Source organism: Panthera pardus, unplaced genomic scaffold (genome assembly GCF_024362965.1).
Source record: "Panthera pardus isolate Hobbes unplaced genomic scaffold, ASM2436296v1 HiC_scaffold_13, whole genome shotgun sequence".
Taxonomy (NCBI): Eukaryota; Metazoa; Chordata; class Mammalia; order Carnivora; family Felidae; genus Panthera; species Panthera pardus.
In genome coordinates, this window is record NW_026526688.1 from 138,068,100 (window position 1) to 138,081,128 (window position 13,029).

The 13,029-nt window shown below is 40.2% G+C and overlaps 1 protein-coding gene and 1 pseudogene across 3 annotated transcripts in view; one reads left to right on the plus strand and one right to left on the minus strand.

The window, feature by feature from the left end:
• Positions 1-13,029, plus strand: part of RASGEF1B (RasGEF domain family member 1B) — a 569,745-nt gene that overhangs the window by 130,551 nt on the left and 426,165 nt on the right. The gene's annotated exons all lie outside the window — the stretch shown is intronic.
• On the minus strand, positions 1,977-2,460 carry LOC128776587 (60S ribosomal protein L23a-like; annotated as a pseudogene).

The following is a 13,029-nucleotide window of genomic DNA, read 5'->3' on the forward strand; positions in this document are numbered from 1 at the left end:
CCAAAATGGAAACTATGGTAAGCAGAGTAATGGCTTTTCCAAGGATGCTTATATCCCAATTTCTGGAAACTGAATATGTTACCTTACATGGCATAAAGATTTTGTGGATATGATTAAGTGAAGGATCTTGAGATGGAGAGGTTACACTATGTTATCCTGGTGGGCCCAATACGATCACCAAGGTCCTTATAAGAGAGAGACAGCAGGGTCAGAGTCTGAGAAGATGTGACAATGGAAGAGGAGGTTGGAACGGTGCAGGGCCATGAGCCAGGGAATGTGGGCAGCCTCTGGAAGTCAGAAAAGTCAAGGAAAGGGATTCTCTCCAAAACCTTCAGAAAGTACATAAGCTTGATGACCCATTTCAGACTTCTGATACCTAAAATTGTCAGATAATAAATTGTATGGTTTTAAGCCACTAAGTTTGTGGTGATTTCTTACAGCAGCAAAAGAAAACTAACCTAGTGACTGACTCTTGCAACATTCCAAATTACCGAAGTTCAGTCTTTATAAGATTTATATGATAGCTTTCTTCCTGGGAAATTTATTGAATAGTCAAAGTGGGTGACAGTATTTTGTGGTTATATGTAAAATGGAGCTCGCTTGTAGACTGAACTAATTATAAACAGGGTTTTCACTGTGTTGCCAGGTTTTCTGTTTTCTCACTCTTTAGGTCTCTGCTCTCACCCATTTGCAGTTTTGCTTCACCTTTTGTTCAGCTTCCACCTTGTTTTGAGTTTCCTTGCCTTGTGATTTCACCTTCCCTTTGCAGAGTAGCCCTTCAAGATGTTTCTGCAAACATGGTTCCCTCTCTTAGGCTGCCAGATGTTAAAATTCTTATGTCAGGAACATACTCTTCCTTCAACCTAAAATGACCTTCAGCCTGCAGTTCCTAGGTTTGACTGATGCCTGGTGATCCTTCCAGAATTTGGTACCATCATTTCTAAGCAGCTTCTTTATCCTCCACTGTCATGGGTAGGTCCTTCTCTTGGGTCTTCATTGGTCCCTGAACGTATTTATCTTTTATCTATCATCTATTTTTAAATTTTAATATGTAGACACTGTGCTAAATACTTTAGAATATATTTTGTCATTTAAATCATGTATCAATCCCATGGGTTATTTTTTAATCCCTATTTTACAGGTGGGGAAACAGACTCAGTGAGTAAATATTTAAAACCTAAAGATGAAAAAATGATTCTTTTTCTTAGAATTCTTTATATTTACAAAACATTAAATTTCAGTGGATTATATTTAAAAAGATTAAAAGTTTACAGCTTTTTACTCATTGGTTATCATTTGTTAGGCTTGTATGTATATACAGAAGTTTCTAGACTATGCCCCAAGCTCTTCAGGATGCTTCCCTTTAGAGTGGATGAATGGTTTACTTTATACATTTGTGGTATTTGGGCTTTTTACAGTGGTCAGTTAATGGAGTCAAATTTATTTGGCTTCCATGTATAAAGCCTAAATAAAAATTAAAAAATAAAAGTTTGTATTATAGTTAAACATAGTGTATGTGTGTGTATAGGTACAAATTTAATTCATTCACAAATTGTTCCATACTTACTTACTGAGTGTCACTATGAACCAGGTTGTGTTCTAGGCCCTGGGGATAAGAGAGTGAGTATTAAGAAAGACAGTGGAGCTCTCACTATAGTGGGGAGTATATTCAACACTGCATCAGGCAGTCACAGTACTAAGAAGAGAAAGAAATCAGGATAAGGTGATAGAAAGTGGTAGGAAGTTCTCTATTACGTAGTCAACGAAGGCTTCTCGGAGGGGCTGTTACATGTGCATGAGGCTGAATGAAATAAGGGAGAAAGCTGTGTGAATATCTGGTGAAATGTCTTCCAGAATGTAATTTGCAATTATTATCTAATAGTTTGGGTTTTATTTTGAAATCAGACTTAAATATATGAATATTACTTTTTTTTTTTAATGGTGAAATACTTTAGATTTAACCACCTGGACTTAGTTTAGATGATCCCAATTTTGTTGGCAACATCCAAAGCATCATAGTCAGGAGCTGATCAAACATATGCCTTCTTCTTTCCATTGGGCCTGATCAGTGTGTTGACCTTGGCCACGTCAACATCTTAGGGCTTCTTCACAAACTGTTTGATCTGGTGTTTGTTGGCCTTGACATCTACAATGAACACAAGAGTGTTTTTGTCTTTTATTTTCTTCATGGCTGACTTGGTAGTCAAGGGGAACTGGATGATGGCATAGTGGTCAAGCTTGTTTCACCTGGGGGAGCTCTTTTGAAGATATTTGGACTGCCTTTGGAGATTCATTGTCTTGGGCCTTCAGAATGTAGATGATGCATGGATTTTTCTTTTCTTTTTTTTTTTTTTGGTGACTGTGGACACTTTTCAGCACTGCTTTCTTGGCTTTCAAAACCTTTGCTTTGGCTTCAGCTTTGGGAGGGTCAAGGGCTTCCTTCCTCACTATTGGAGCCATCATTATGAAAGGGCTGAATGAAAAGTACTTATTGAGCATGTGCTAGGTGCTTGGTGGGTGAGGTGGGTTGTTGGATAGCAGGGAAATGTGAGATCTGATGGTGGCTACCTAGTTTACAATCTTGATGGAAACTGAGAACAACACATATAAAAGTATCAAATGGAAACAGTATACAGTTATCTGGTGCTAAATTGTGTGGTACAGATTCTAGGTTTGACGGGACCCTGTTGGGTCTTACAGTTTCAGCAGTAAGAGTTTAATTTTGCTACATTTGAATATTTAAAAAAATGTTTATTATTTTTTTTTGAGAGGGAGTGTATGTGAGTGGGGGAGGGGCAGAGAGAGAGGGGGGCAGAAGATACAAAGAGGACTCTGTGCTGACAGCAGAAAGCCTGATGTGGGGCTCAAACTCATGAATTGTGAGATCATGACCTGAACCAAAGTCTGACCCTAGATTTAAACATTTTTAAGGACAAGTCTGTAGACTGAGGCAAGGTGAGAAAAATGTTCTTTAATGGAACTTTAGTTTTCATTCCTTTGGAATTTCCTTCTCTTAAGGAGCTATTTATGGAGTCTGTGAAATGTGATTCTAACTGGGGATAGGAAATGATTGGGAATCCAGAAAATCGGTTTGCATCCTGTGATATTTTGAGTAGTGGTAGCTTTCCACGGACCCAGACTCCTGAGTCACTGAATATGGTGGGAAGGGTAACAAATGCATTCTTTTTCCTACTTCTCTTCCCGATCACTTCTCTGTGCTATGAACAAGTGAAAGTTGTGATCTTGATTTAGACTTGTAATCAAATGGATATCATCCATTGTCTAGCACAGAGCTCTTGATAATGCCTCCCATTTGGAGCTCTCAATAAATGATTCATGACTCAGATAGGAATATGCTAACAGTATTTGTGCTGGTGGGATTATGACATTTTTGGCATTTTCCAAGTTTTCTGCTTTCCGCAAATCCCACTCACTCATAGTATGGCTTCTGATTATACTTTGGTTTCTGATTATATTACCTTTGAAATAAAAAAAAAATGAAAAAATAATTCAAAGAAATCATTGGATTTATTACATTATTGAGTGCTTGTTCAGTTTGCACAATAGATTTTCTTTGTTAAATTTAATTTTTTGCTTCAAAGATTTTATGCTTGAATCAACTTTTTCTTTTATTTAATGATGAGTATTATTGCAAGCATTAATTATAATACCTAGTTTTCACATTATAATTCTCATCCTAAAATGTATAAACATATTTTTTAAATTCAGTAATCCCTTAAGTTCAAGCCTGCATAGAAGATAGGCTTCAAGTATTTACATTTTATAGAAGGGCTTGAAGGCTAGGTGACTAAAACAACAACAACAAACCAGTTACATTTGCAACGCTGCCTGGTCTGTTCCTAAAGCTACTACACAGGATGCTAGTGAGAACGTTTCTGAAATATATGTAAGGGCTGCTACAAAACTGAATTGGAAGGCTTTCCCTGTGGTTTTGATGAATAATTTGATTAGCTGAAAAATCAAAGACTATATTCCCCCTTGTTTTGTTCTCTGGTGTTAGAATTCCAGGCAATGATCTTGACGAGCTGCTTCTCACATGGGGGCCTTTGATTGTTTTGGAAGAGCTTTGTTGCGATGTGTGCATGTCAATGTCCTGGCCCCGGAACTGTTGTCTGTGTGTACCTTCCTTGCTCATCTTCTGCTTTGCTCCCTGTGACGGGATCGGACCTGCCACGCTGGATTGATTCCCAGGCTCCTCCTTGTCTGTTGGTCTTTGGCAAGGGTCAGTTTATGGGGAACATTAGGGTTAGAGGGTGGTAGAAGCCAGGACCCCAGATCCTGCAGGAGACCCCAAGTCCTGCCTTCTTTTGTGATTCCTCCAGCTTTAGGGCTGGTGGTAGCTTTCTGCTATTGCCAGTCTCTGGGCTGTCTTGCTTTTCTGTTGGGTTTCTCAGCCTCTCTTCCATTAACTGTGCTATCAATTCTCTGTTACTAAAGTCTCTGATGTAGATATATAGGTGGTTTCTGATTTCCAGTTAGACCTTGAGTTATCCAGTTACCAGTTCTCAGGGATGATTGCCAACAGAACGAACCATTGTCTTTGTGAGAATTTTCAGACAGTTAAAGTCCATGAAATTTACCTCATTTTAGACCTTAAAGAAGAGAATAAAGTGGGAAAATGGAGATAATAGTCTTATCATTTTCTAGGCAGGTCCTTCTGAGCTAATGGTTTATTTTATATACTGCTATAAAATGAGACGTGTTAATTATGTTGACCTGTGAGGTTCTTTATTGTCCACCTTAGATTAGTAACATTTCATAATTAGCAAATGATATAATGTAGTATAAAATGAAACTGCTGTAATATAGCGATTGAGTTGTTTCAAAGTTTATCCCTAAAAATACAATATCTTTGTCATTATGTGAGAAAGACATTCTCCTTATTAGCATACTACAAGATAGGCTGGGATATGAGTTTATGTGATTTTTCTAAGACAGAGGGAAAATATCTATCCAGCATTAACAAGTATGTAGTGATAAGTAAGGAGCTATCATTTCTTTATATATTTTTAAATGTTTATTTACTTTTGAGAGACAGAGACAGGGCACGAGTGGGGAAGGAGCAGAGAGAGAGGGAGACACAGAATCCGAAGCAGGCCCAGGCTCTGAGCTGTCAGCACAGAGCCCATTTCAGGCGCGAACCCACAAACTGCGAAATCACGACCTGTGCTGCAGTTGGTGCTTAACGCTTAACCAACTGAGCCACCCAGGCGCCCCTAGAGGCTATCATTTCTTTAACCGTGTGGAGTTCTGCAATGGGGAATACATTGGACTAGCAATTATAAAACACAAATCTTGCCCTTGGTGAGGGTCACTAGAGACAAGAATGGGCAAGTGATGTATTGAGCAAGGGCTCTATAAGAAGTGAGGGCACAGGTCAGGGCAGAGGGAGAAGATAAGCATAGATGTGTTTTAGCTCACCTCTAGCCATGACCTGATTGCCTGGGGAACTCTGGAGCATGAATGACACCACAGAGAAGCCCCATGTTGAGACAGGGTGGCTGAACTTTGGTTCATTCAGTCATTGACTGTGGTGGCCCCTGCATGGGGTATAAGTATGTAACCTCCACAGAGGGCATTCTCTGGAGAAAGGTTGTAGCTGTGAGCTCCTAGCAGCAACACTGCAGCCTCTGAGGGATGGGTAAACTGACCTATAAAGGAGCTTTGTACGGGCACCCACAATAGCTACTATAGATATCAATACACAGCACCCTGTCTCCACCACTTATAAACCCTTCGGCAGTGGGCAAGACATATAATCTCTCCAAGTCTCCTGCATTTGTTTAAAAAATGAAAAATACAATAATAACCACTCTATCACTTTTCCTATTACTCATAAATGTGCTTTGAAAGAAATGAAGTACTCTGGAATATTTATTTTTTAAATGTTTTTTTTTGAGAGAGAGAGAGAGAGAGAGAAAGAGAGAAGATCACAAGCAGGCTCCATCCTGTTAGTGTAGAGCCTGATGCAGGGCTTGAACTCATGAACCATGAGATCATGACCTGAGCCAAAGTTGGAGCCTTAACTGACTGAGCCGCTCAGGCGCCTCTGGAATATTTTCCTAAGTAGCTAGTCTATTGGGGAGACAGCGCAGGGTTATAAAGCTGGTTTGAAAATGCCAGTTTTAAACATGATCAGGATATTCCCTTGGATTCCTCTGAAAACATAGCCCCAAACGAGGACTTGGGTGAAGGTAGTTTATTCTGGAGATGATGCTAGCAGGCAGCAGTGAGGGGGTGGGGGTTGTGAGGCAGAGACGGAGGGTAATCCAATATACAGCTGTGCTACTGAGGTCCCTGCAGTGGTGTGGGCGGGCTCAGTCATGCACACTGGGGGCAAGCTGTTAGCAGGCAGGGAGCGAAGGCACGAGTGGCACTGTTCACCCCAGTGCCCAAAGTCTTCTGTCTGCTACTACCACGCTCTTGGTGTTGCTCAGATCCATAAATCCGCTTCATGAATTCTATTCTGTCACTGATTCTTCAAAGACTAGGCTGTCCCTGTCTCTAAGAAAAGATTTATCAATGCAACCAGCTACAGGCCCTTTTGCTGCAGCTGATTTTGAGGCTGCAATGGATAGCCATCATCTCTCTCCTCCACTATCCATTCTTGACTTCCCTCATCCACAACCAACACTTCTCAGGATGCTTGCTCAGTGGGTGACCCAGACCCTCACCCCTGGTGGGGAGGTCGAAGCCTGGGTTGACTGGCTTCCTACAATTGCTTGTTCTCTGTGATCAGTTGGTGTAGAAACACCCCAGTGTATCCCAAGATATCCAGACTTATTCCTCCTTTTTACCCATTGTGTAGCAGCGACTCTGTCTCCTTAGGATTGTCACAGCCAGTTTCTCTGCTAGTATGGGAACTCCATTCTGTACCTGTGATCCAGTGGCATGAAGAGCCTGAGTGACCAGCGGGTTTACAGCTTCAAGCTCAGCGTCTCATGGAGAAGTATTGGCTTCCAAGAACCAGAGCCTCTATTTTAGCAAAGGTTAAAGTTGTAGAAACGAGAAATCCCAGTTAAACAGTTGTGTCACTGGGAATGATGACAAGAGTCAACCTTGCACTCCTTGGTGGCCAGACCTTTGTTTTCCAGGTTTGAGATACAGAGCACCAGCTTTGGGGTGCACAGTATTGTTTCAGTGCATATAATGAATCCTGGGGAATGGCATCCCAACCCTGCCAGTTGTAGACATGGACTGATGCCATATTTGAGCCAAAATGAGGCCATTCTCAATCCTAACAGATAGGGTCCTTCTAGGTGATGCAATATACAATAGGACCCGTGGATTCGGGGGTCAAGTATCCACTGTTGCATCTTCTCTAGGAGAGAGGTGGTCACCATAAAGCGACTCTAACTCACGTAACCAACTAACTCTGAGATCAGAGGCAAGCCCAAAAGAAGGTCAGTCAGGGCACCAGGTATGTTTGCTACAGTTACTATCACAGATCTTTTGTGAGGTTCCTCCTTGCATGCGATGCTAGGCTAGCGACTATACCCAGGAAGTGCACTAACACTAGCTATCTCTTATCTTCTATCCTGTTCACACAGTCACTCAGGAAATACTGGGTAACTTTTCCAGAACTGTGCCAGGTTCTATGTTAGAGATAGAAATATGAGTAATTTTCTGTCCTTTGGAAACTCACCACCTAGTACAGGAAATAGATATATAAATAGTGAACTATATTTTGTAATTGATGCTTTTTAATATAGTGAATACAAGAAAAAGAGTAATTTTGCCTGAAGAAGTTTGGAAAGACTTCTTAGAGGAGGTGATACTTATGTTGGTCATTATAAGATGAATATGAGTTTTCAAGAGACATTGGTAGACAGAAGGAATGCTGGGTAGAGAAACAAGCATGAACAAAGGCACTGAGACATGAGGGAACATGGCACGACATGGGAATGACAGGAGCTTTAGGTACTTAAGAAAAGGGTATGTGTTGTTGGGATGGGAAGGGGGTAGTCAGAGAGGGGCAGAATGTGAGGAGAAAGGAAAGGTTTAACCAGGTCAAATGGAAAGGCCCTGTATTGTATTCGAAGGAATTTGGACCTGACATCTCCAATGTAGACATGTGTGTATAGGCCATTAGCACAGTGGAAACATTAAACTGGGATGTGAATGGGTAGATAAGACAGTGTTGTAGTGAAGTTCCCAGAGCCTATGCCATAGCATTACCAGAAGGCTGGAGCTGGAAGGAACCTTTCCTGCCATTTTCGAAAGTGTTTCAAATGATATCCTACAATGGACATCAACATAGTCCAGTATGGTCAGAGCTACTCTGAAGCAATGAAGATGATGGGGTCAGAGGAGTCTGAAGGGAAGGAGCCCTCAGACCTAACTAAATGCCCCCTTGCTCTTTTTGTTTACCAGGTAAAGAAATGAATAGTTGTATGAAATCATGTGTGATTTACCCCGGGCTAGAACAAGAATCTTTGAGGGTCTGAAACCCTTTCTCCTTACGGTTATTTTCTTCAGATATCAAAAGGTTATGGACACAGAATCTCAAATGACATGTGCGAACTTTTTTTTTTTTTTTTTTTTTTTTTTTTATAAAATATTGAGTGTTAATAAGAGTCTAGTCAATGTTGGCTAGTCTTACTATTTCAATTAACCAAAGCACACAAACAAGTATGTTTTGGAAGCAGGTTAGGGGAAATGTGAGGGAGAAATGGGGTAAGAATGTGCTGAGTCCCTGCTTGGATGGCGACTGGGGAAGGGAAATATGGGCATCCCTAGTGATGGGAAGTTTGTCAGAAGTTGTCTCTGACATGTCCTGTTCCCTTTTTCTGAAATTATTCCAGTCTCAACATTAAGCCTAGAAAATCAACAAAGACTTGGAAAAGGGGGGGGGGGTCTGAGTGGTGTTGGAGGCAAGTTATAAATACTCTATCTCCTTGTTGCTTGGAGCTCTTATCTTTTGCCTTATGGTGACATCTATCTTCTTTTTAATTTGATCCCTAAACTAGATATCTCCATTGGATGAAAGGAGCAAAGTGGGGAGGAGAAAGAGAGAAGAGGAAACATGCCCATGAGTGGGGATAGCAGGACACAGGGCCCTGCTAGAATTACTTAGGGGGCATTTTTCAAACCACCCATGGCTCTTCTTCCACTAGTATAAATGTTAATAATACTTCCCTGTGGGAGAGGTGAGGTCACTAGTGAGCCACAATAGAATATGTCCTATCCCTTAAGCGTGTTAGGGAGAAAAGGGGCTCAGAACTCCTGAATTAACTGTTGTTTTCACCTTACCCTTCTGATAAATTCTGGGAGAATCCTTTCTAATTTCATATTCTTCATGACATTAGAAAATGGATAGCTCCTGGTGTTTGTTTATTTATGACAGCCCTCAGTTTATAATTAATCCTAATTAATGATAGCATGATAAAAATCATAAATATCACTGCTAAGAGTCTTAGGCTCATATGCTAGATAGTTCAGGACAAATGTCTGCATTTGTTTCATGTTTTAGCAATGGAAAATGGAATAAGAGGGAGGATGTTTCCTATATGTTTATTGTGATACTGTGTCATAAAAACATTCCCAGTGTTCTAAGTTGGTTTTAAACACCTACAAGTATGAGTGAGTAATAGCGATGTGAAAAAAAAGATCACAAAGAGCTTTGTGTTTTGGTAATTTGTGGGCCGTAAGGATGGATGAGGGGGAAGATTTAATACTTTATAACCACATCTTTTAAATAAAATAAGTTTAGTACAATTGCGTTGCTTGCTTCCATGAATGGAAAAGGTTTTTTATTTCTCCAGTGTATTTTAGAAATATTTAAGTCGTGAAAAGAAAGGGCACAGGGTTAACTGTATTGTAATTTTATCCTTTTTTTTTTTGCTTTAAAAAATTCATCACAGAAATATATGCACATGGTTTTAAAAGTCAAGTAATGCTAAAAGGCTTACATATAAAAAAAATAGCAGTCATCTGTGCCCTCCCTCAATGCCATTCTCCAGAGGCAGTTAACGGTTTGCAACTCTTTTCATGTACTCTGACTTCCTATTTTATGAAGCCAGAATTTTCAGTCTCATACCTTGTCTTCTTACCTTCTATATCTTTTCAAGATTGCTATTTCACAAGTTTGGGTTAACTTCGTGTTCCTGGTTTTTTTATTATTTTTACTAAGTAAATATTATTTTTTACTGAGCCAAATAGGCCAGGATTCCATTTGCTTTACTTTATAACCTTTTTTCTTTTTTTAAAAAGAAATTTTAAGTTTATTTATTTTTGAGAGACAGAGAGCACAAGCAGGGGAGAGGCAGAGAGAGAGGGAGACACAGAATCGGAAGCAGGCTCCAGGCTCTGCACTGTCAGCACAGAGCCCGATGCGGGGCTTGAACTCACAGACCCTGTGATCATGACCTGAGCCGAAGTCGGACGCTCAATTGACTGAGCCACCCAGACGCCCCACCTTTTCTCCTTTTTTAAAAAAAGTGAACTATAATTAACATGCAGTATTATATTAGTTTCAGGTGTACAATATCATGATTCAGCAATTCTCTACACAGTGCTCAACAAGATAAGTGTTCTCTTACTCCTCTTCTCCTCTTCACCTATTTATTTTATAACCTTTTATTTTTCCTGAAATTAGTAATTGCCTCATTCATTATTTTTATCTGTTTCACTGCCTTCGGATCTTTGGTTCAACTCTTCCGATACCCTCCAGCAGCTTTGTAAAATGTCTTTCCTGAGATTTTTCTCAGAGTCAAACCTATCTAACAATCTGTTATATTCTGTCCTCTTTAAAAAAATTTTGTTTTTAATGTTTATTTATTTTTGAGAGAGAGAGAGAGAGAGAGAGCGAGAGCGAGCGAGCTGGGGAGGGGCAGAGCGAGAGGGAGACACAGAATCCAAAGCAGGCTCCAGGCTCTGAGCTGTCAGTACAGAGCCCACCGCTGGGCTGGAACTCACGAACCAGGAGATCATGACCTGAGCCTAAGTCGGAAGCTTAACCAACTGAGCCACACACACGTCCCCTGTCCTCTGTTTTTATTTTTTTTAATTTTTTTTTTAACGTTTATTTATTTTTGAGACAGAGAGAGACAGAGCATGAACGGGGGAGGGGCAGAGAGAGAGGGAGACACAGAATCAGAAGCAGGCTCCAGGCTCTGAGCCATCAGCCCAGAGCCCGACGCAGGGCTCAAACTCACGGACCGCGAGATAGTGACCTGAGTTGAAGTCGGAGGCTTAACCGACTGAGCCACCCAGGCGCCCCGTCCTCTGTTTTTAAAGAGGTCAGTTACTCTGCTCCGCCCTGGAGTGGTTGCTCCCCGGACCTGCTGTAGGACTGCTGTCCTTTGCCTAATTCACTTTGCTTCTCTCTCCTGTGACCAGGACGTATGTCATTTTTCTTTCTTAGTTTGTTTTTTAATCCTCCTTGGCTTCCTGAAAAGCTATTGGAGGTCAATTTTCTGAGACTTTAATATTTGACAATATTTGCTGGACTTTGACACTTGATAGTTTGGCTAAATCTAGAATCCTTGGTTTCAAATTATTTTCTTTTGAAACTTTGAAGCTATTACTATGCTGACTTCTAGTTTATAATGTTGCTTTTGAGAAGATGGATGCTTTTCTTATTTCTGATCCTTTTCCTGTGACCACTTTTTCCTTGCTACAAACCTTTAAGATCTCTTTATCTCTGGTATTCTCAAATTTTACAATGCTATCTTCAGTATGGGTTTCTTGTTGACTCATTTTGCTGTGTCTTTTAAGCAAGAAACCCATGTCCTTCAGTTCTGGCAAATTTCCTTGAATTGTTTCTTTGAGAATTTCTTCATTAATGGTTTCTCTGTTCTCTCTTTTTAGAATTCCTAGTGGCTAGATTAAACCTCTACCTTCTGACGTTTTTTTGTCCTATTTACCATCTTTTTGTCCTTTTGTCCTATTTTCTGGGTGAATTCCTTGACCTAATGTTACTGTTCTTTCACTGTAAACTTTAGCAATATTTTTAATATCTAGAAGAATTTTCTTTTTTATGTTTATTTTTACAGTATGTTTTCATTGCATGGCTCTAGTCTCTCCCTCCACTGGTAGAGATGCTAATATGCACCCTTGGAGGAGAGGAAGGCACTTTTGAACCTCTTTGCCATGAATATGTCATATCCCTTGGGCATGTTGGGAGAAGAGTTTCAGAACCCCTGAGAATATTGAAAAAGTGTCTTTGTAGTTTTGATTTTCTTCCTGCATTGTTTTAGTTTCTTCTTAGTTTTTTTTTTCTCCCTCATTATTTGTTTGCTTGTTTCACTTGGTGTTACAGACTTTCCTCAAATGCCTGGAGTCTGTGGCTGTCCATTCATGTTTATGAGTGAATCTTTAGAAAGCTGATTGGAAGTTGTGTCTGTTCTTTGGACTTTTCAGATGATGGGCTTTGTTGCAAGGTCGTTATGATGACATGGGTTTTTCACTGGGGACCTTCAAATGTCAGAATCTGTAGTGTTTCGTCTGGGGGTGGTTAAGATTTTCTAGAGAAGTTTTCTTCAGTCTTCTGGATGTTGCCTCTGTTTAGTCTGCAGACTTTCACTTAATCTCCCTGTTTTAATCTGCACACCTCACCTCCACTCTCCCTTTTGCCTCTTGCCTCTGAGTGTGGACCCTCACTTTCTTCCTGCAGCAGTGGTAGAGGGGTGGTCAGACGCAGCTTTATCCTACCTTCTGTGCTACCCTGTCTGGATCCAGTAGGTATTTGTAATTTGCTTCTCTTCATTATCTTCCTTTGTAAGCATTTAGATGTGTTCTTCCTTCTTTCTGGCAAGTCATTTACTTCTCTATTGCTTTCTGCTGTCTTATAATTTAGTTCAGAATTACAATTGTCTCAGAGTCTGATCAGAGATTCAATTCCTGTTTCTGATTTTTACTTCCTTGAGTATTAGGGTGATTTTTAAAATGGGAGAGCTTGGACCATCTTGAAACTGAAAATCCAGCAGTAATCACTTTAATTATAATGGAAAATAATTGGGGATGGCTAAGTAAGTTGCTGAATGGAAAGACTTTTTTTTCTCTTAA